The sequence below is a fragment of the Protopterus annectens genome, chromosome 5.part0 (genome assembly GCF_019279795.1).
Source record: "Protopterus annectens isolate FY-2018-M chromosome 5.part0, PAN1.0, whole genome shotgun sequence".
Lineage (NCBI taxonomy): Eukaryota > Metazoa > Chordata > Ceratodontiformes > Protopteridae > Protopterus > Protopterus annectens.
This window is the reverse complement of record NC_056735.1, coordinates 1,372,423,792-1,372,430,685: the sequence shown is the minus strand read 5'-3', so window position 1 is coordinate 1,372,430,685 and position 6,894 is coordinate 1,372,423,792. Positions and strand designations below refer to the sequence as shown.

At 38.5% G+C, this 6,894-nt stretch overlaps 1 protein-coding gene across 1 annotated transcript in view; it reads right to left on the bottom strand.

Moving 5' to 3' along the window:
* Window positions 1-5,613: 5,613 nt before the first annotated feature.
* Window positions 5,614-6,894, bottom strand: part of KREMEN2 (kringle containing transmembrane protein 2) — a 150,207-nt gene continuing 148,926 nt past the window's right edge. The window contains exon 9 of the mRNA XM_044071189.1: window positions 5,614-6,894. This exon is cut by the window's right edge and continues 1,989 nt beyond it. The gene's annotated coding sequence lies outside the window, so the exon portion shown is untranslated.

Sequence of the window (6,894 nt, the reverse complement as noted above, 5' to 3'; positions counted from 1 at the left end):
CAAAAACAAATGAATTATCTTTTGGAATGCACACAGGTGTTTCATGAGAAAAAAAGCAATTAATGCTCATGGCCCTCAGAAGCACACATATAAAGAAATGCACACATATGAACACAAAACCCATAAATGACAATATACATATACCTGATGACACACATGCATATACATGCACACAGATGTTTAGACATGCAAATACAAAAACACATATAGACCCAAAATCATGTGGCTTTGTGTATATATATATCTATCTATATATGTGCACCACATGCACACACACACACACACACACACACACACACACACACACACATGACAATTCTACATAGACAAGGGCATATGAATATGCACACGGCCATAAATACACAAGTAGACAGGCATACCTTAATAAAGAGAAAGAGACATTTTGCTTAATTTTCTGTATTTTATTATAAACCAAAAATAAATTATTTTCAATTAAAATATTACATGCATAAGAAAAATACATTTTGTTAGGACTTGGAATTTGTTTAGAGCTTTTCATTTGGAAGCAACACAGAGTTTGTAGATAAGGTCTTCAAATGCCAAGGCATACAGTGGTTTACCTCCCCCCATCTGCAATGCTCTCCCTTCCCAGTACAGTTTTCACATATCAAATAAACTTTCTGCATTTAATTTTAATATGTAGTTGGACATACAAGTCAGATTTTGCCCTGAATTAATGCAATATATGTTTATGTTTTCTGTCTCTGTATAGCTATCTTTTGCTCTGAACTGCAATGTATCCTAAAAGAATTAACAGATTTTAGCAGATGGCATATCAGAAGGAAAAAAGGAGTGAAACATTAGAAACTGGGGCTTTGTAGCTGGCATGCTTAGGGGAGAGTCAGCCTAGGTTAAGCAAGATGTCGAAGTTCCCGAGGGTCTGTAATTCGGCTGAAGGACTGACAAGCTAAAGGTCAGCTTTCTTTCTCAGGGGAAGACTTGGCTCTTTTTTGCTGGCAGGTTGCAACCTGCTAAAAGTCAAGGTTTACAACATCAGACATACATGCCAAATATACGTACAGTGCAAACAATGCATAGTAGGAGTGATCATGGGAATATTGTATGCCTCAGTGTACATGTTTATGCATGTTAACCTGCCAGTGGAACAGTGTAAAGCATACACCACCCCCTTTACACCCTGGCAACATCAGTCTCCACCACCCTGTCTCATATCTCTCTGAAAGGATAGCAATGGGTTTACAGGGAAGCAAAAATAAATGGCTACAATTATGTGGACACAGATAATGAGGCCAAATATATCAGCTCAACAGATAGTTAAACGATTCTCATTTCTTGCCGTCCCTGGAAATGAATATTTTGTCCTGGAGTCTTGTTTTGAAATGACATAGAAGTTATTAGAGAAAAATCTGCCTTGTCTTTTACCTTGTAGATGCTTATTGAAGAAGACCATGGCTCATATGTAAAATGCTAATTCTGTTTTTTTTTTTTTTTTTTCAATAAGCATTAAGTAAACCTCTTTTGTTTGTTTTCTGGTGAAGTGTTCATCAATGCCGGGAAAGTACTTTAGGTAATGCATCATATCTCCCCCAAGGTGTCACTCTTTCTTGAGTTATTTGGTGCATTTTTTTTAATGTTTTACCTTATGCCGCCCCCCCACACACACACACACACACACACGCACACACACACACACACACACACACACATATCTGTGTATACCTCTCAACCTCTTAGAGCAAGAAATCTGGACTAGGCCATAGATAAATGTGGGACAAAGGCCCAAAAATAGGGACAGTTTTTAAATATCCCTCTTACAAACTTAGAAAGTTGATAGAATAACAGGTTTTGCATTAGCATGAATTTTGTAAAGGAGTATGAAGGCTGAAACCCAAATGTCTGTCATTATTTAATAACTTCAGTCTTTAATGATTCGCCACTAATTTGCCAGAAAACCACAACTTTATGAAAAACAGAACAAAACATGAGGCAAAAATTTGGACATTCTGCGAAAATCTGTACATTTGAGAGTTATCTGTGTTATGATGACAATCTTATTTTGTTTTCAAACATTTGTTCTGTTCAAAAGTGTCAGCAAAACTAACCCTGAGTGTCTGCCTTGCCATTTTGAGACTCAAGGATAGTTTGTTACTTCTACATAAAAGATTATGTAAATTAATAGTGACTATCTTTAAAACGCATGGCAGAAACATTCTCTTAAAACACTGACTGACTTATCCTTACTTTTCCAGCTTGTTTAATTTCATTTTTTTTTCAAAATGGTGGACTCTAAACCGTACATTTAAGGCCTATGCTCATGATCAAATCTCATTTTAATAACTCTTTTTTGACAGCCCACTTCTAGTCCCGCTACTGTTTTCTATTCTTATCACACAGGTCTGCCTAAGGTATAGTAACCTTCATCCCCTTCTCAAAGTCTGGATCAAGAGATCAATGGACCTTCAGAGCCTACCGCAGCTGATACCAGTGGTTAACAAATACATAGAACTATGTTTGTCCAACAGTCAAACGGGTTTAAATTTAAAGGACATATTCAATACTTTAGGATAAAACTTACAGCTAGAACGCAAAGCAATATCGCCACCATAGTAACTGCTGCTGACACTATAGAATGTGAAGATTCATTGATATACGGCTGAATATTCTGCACACCTACTTGCATATGTGCTGTATGGCTGTCTATTCTCCACTACATACCTGCGTGCACATGCTTCATGGATGTATAGTCTGCATGCAGATTTGCACATGCTGTTGCATGATTGCATACTCTCTCTATGCACACTTACATGTGTGCTGCATGACTGCATATGTTGCATGTATATTCTGCATACGTACTTGCACATAATACTACATGACCACATATTTCTCATGTATACCATCATATGAAGCTGCACAACTACATATGCATGTTTGCATGCATACTGCAAGGCTGTCTGTTCTGCATACATACTTGCACATGGGAATGCATGGCTATATATTCTCAGTGCATTTTGCTGTGCATGCTGCATGGCTGAATAGTCTGCATACAAACTGGTACATGTTGATGCATGTCTACATATTCTCCATGCACACTTGCTTGGTGCATGCTTGCTGAATGGCTGCACACTCTGCATGTGTAGTTGCACATAGTTACGTACTCACCATCCATTTCTGCATGACGGCATGCTCACAATGTACACCTGCATATGGTACTGCGGCTGTCAGTACTTTGTGGAAACTTGGAGTCCCCCTAAATCTGTATTAATAGGTGCCAGGTTATGCTTAGGAAACTAACATCATACTGTGAGTATTCCAAGATGAGAAGGACAAGTAATTAAGATGGAGTGAGTGGGCCATGATGCAGTTTATGGCACCAGGAGTGAAAAGTTGTGGAAAATATATATCTAAAAATAATAATTTGTACTTAAGTCTCACAAACAGCCCATGTTGAAACAAAAAGAATACTGACTTTGTTTTTTTAGCACTACTAAAACAGGCTTTCCTCATATCTCTGCCATATCAAAACCCCACTCACTCCATTGGGATTGCAATCCCTAACCTACATTAATGCAGCAGTCTTGAGGCACAACTGCAAAGTAGTTACTCTAACTCTGAGCACCACAGAGTTGAGGTTCCCATCATCTGACTTGCAGAACACATCACTCCTTTCTGTCTGCTGTCTCTTAGCCGATAACGTTCTCCTTGTGCTGGTGTTAATTGCAACGCACTGCTTCTTCAACTAGACACCACCAAAACCAGATTATCAATATGGTTTTGTGTGCAACTCTTTGTGTATGCCATTTCAGCAATGCAGTCATCACTAAATAGCTCCATACTCTTATAAATGGGATGTGGGTACCAGTTAGTGGCCAGGTTATGTAACAGCATGGAAGATCTGCTGCATTTGTGTTTAACTCAATGTTGCAAACAGACAAAAACTACTTTATTGCTTTTTAAAGTGGTAATTACAACACTGCCAAGTATCCGTTGGATTCTTGATACTCTGTCTAAATTCAGCCAGTACAGTGTTCTAGGTAGTGAACTGGAAGGAACTGGCAACCATACCTCTCAACCTCTTGGAGCAAGAAATCTGGACAAAGCTTAAAAAACTAGAGGAGAAAAGGCCCAAAAATAGGGACAACATTTAAATATTGCTCTTAGAAAGATGCTAGAATAACAGGTTTTGTCATAGCATGCATTTCTGAAGGATCTGAAGTAAGAAAGTGAAATATTATGTCATTATTTAATCACTTCAGTCCTCAGTAGTTTGCCAGAAAACCAAAATCTGGACATTCTGCAAAAATCTGGACAGTTGATAGGTATGTTGGCAACTGAGGAACTAATACAAAGCACTGTTTCTGGTGCACAGATAAGGTGATGAGTAGCAATACCTATCTGTCACATTCACAAAGCTGGGTAATAGTGAAGGCAGGCACACATTAGTGTACACTGATGACATGGAAGGGGGAAATAATGTCACTTCTACCAAATGGCAAAATAGGCACCGTTTCTGTCAGGCTGCACACTGAAGGTGAAACATCTCTTCGCACAGCCAGTATCAATCTTGTCCACATACACACCCACAAATAATTTATTATCAAGCAGTTATGAATAAGACCACTAGGGGGCAGTGTAGCATAAAGTTAAGAAGGTGGGATACAAAGTCATTTATATAGGAGTTTGAGCAATATCAGCCTTCATATAGTCACTGATGGTTGCTCATTTACACAAAGTCCTTACAAACAGAAAATAGGCAATGCAGTAAAACAGCATTTTTGCAATGTAGCAAGCCACCCTTCAATCTCCGACATGGAGCCTTTACCCCCACACTTTCAATCTCTGTATTTTCTGCCTCCAATGTTGAACCAGTTCAGACAGAAGTACATCTAGAGAACTGGATTCTGCATTTGAATCTGTTTGCATTTCAGTATACAGGATGAGCATTCACCTAAGATCAGTTAGCATGCAAGCAGCTGAAAAGCAACCAGCTGTAATAGAACCATGTTATGTACATGGATTTGAGGCTCATCAGTGCTCATTGTTAAGTAATCATAGTGCATCTGTAACGCTTTGTGTTGTCAAGTGACAAAGAGAGACACCTTGGATGAGTCCAGTGGAATTACCCTGCTAACAAAAAGCAAAAAAAGGAAAAACAGTACCTAAATGGGAAAACATTTAACTGTTTTTTATTACTTTCCTTGTATGAAATAGGGGTATCTATCCATCATTTCCTACATTTGTTTACTTTCAGGTCCTGTAACACAACTGAACGTCCATTCTTCTGACTTTCCTTGGTTTTACACCAGCAGGACCTGTCACCCTACCCTTAAACACCTGTCCTACTTTCAGTTAAGAACCGGACCTTTACTAATAATGGCAGAAGGCCTCACAGAGTCTAACTATTTATTCATTTAAGATGGAAGTACAGAAGTCATTTCTGAAACAATAGAGGGGTCAGCATTCCCACAATGATTATTAGATGAGCTATTGTGGCCTTCACCTTCAGTGATAAATGTATCTTATCACATGGGTTTCTGTCTTCTTCCGGAAAGAGCACTCTCATGTCAGCCATTTGGAATCCTAACCACCTTCAGAAATAAATGACAAAACAGAAAAAGCAGTATATTTTTTTTACATAAAGGCACTCCCCTACACCCTGCATCCCACCTTACTTAATTATACTAAATCCAAAGTCACACACTGTTAAGGAAAAAAAGTCATGCCCCTTTCTGGATGTTATGTGATCTTGCAGTGAGAAATATCACGGACTTCTAAAACGGTCAACTTAATGAAATCAACCAGATAAATGATTGACATTTCAGTCATTGACTACCACATTGGCAGAATCTTTGTAGGTTTTATTACCCAAAATTAGAATCAAATATATGGGCGCATCATCATTCAGAATATATCATATACTACTTTTAATCATCGCATGATGAAGAATGGAATATCCGGGGGGGGGGGGGGGGTAAAGTGCTCTAAACCTACTATGCCTTTTGTTGCCTTATTCTCTAAGTAGCCAATGAGCAGTGAATGGGGAGGGACACCATTTTTAGGACTCCATATCCTTACTTCAACAGCCTTTTTTGTTTGTCTGTTTATTTATTTTTACAGAATGGCGAAATGGTTTACAGAAAAAAGAATTATACTTAAAGCATCATTTTTCATATCTGCTTTATAAGCTGGAAAATTGTCACTTTGGCTCCAGTTAGTTGAAAAATGCCATCTTTTCCTTCTAAATCAAGGCCGAGGTTTACACTGCAGTAGTGAAGGTAATATTACACAACAGTTCTTGGAAAGAGAAGTAAAAGTTACAAGAAAAGCCTAACACTTTGAACCACCTCATAAGCATAGGTCCCAGACACACAACAAATGCTAGGTAACAGAGTTCTGGGAAACTCCAGAGCGTAGCTTTGTGATCCATGGTATGATTGCTGCTACGCCTCATAAACAGACTCCACCGGCTTCATTCACAGTGAATTAGTCATCTGATCATTGCAATAAATACAAAATGCATGTCAGAACATGCAATGTCTATGATTAATCAAGGTATGTCTGTACTGAGACTTATCCCCCCCCCCCCACGTCATCCACAGCACTGCAATAAGAGAATTGGTCTAGTTCAGTCTGGCTTGCTGAATTTTGGATGAATGTTTTGAGTTTTTCAATGTCTGGTCAAGTGTTAGCCAAGGTCGATGGTCTGTTTTTACTTTATAGTTTCAATGTGCTTTTCTCCTTTTGTTTGCACTGTTATTACTATTTAACAGCACCACTTAATGTATTAAAAAAAAACAATATCCTACTTCATACTTCTGAGTTAGGGGGTCTCTGAGGTCACAGCAGATGCTGCAAATCCCACCAAGAGTAGAATCATTCACTTTCTATGTGACAGACTGTTTCAGGGAAGGAGTA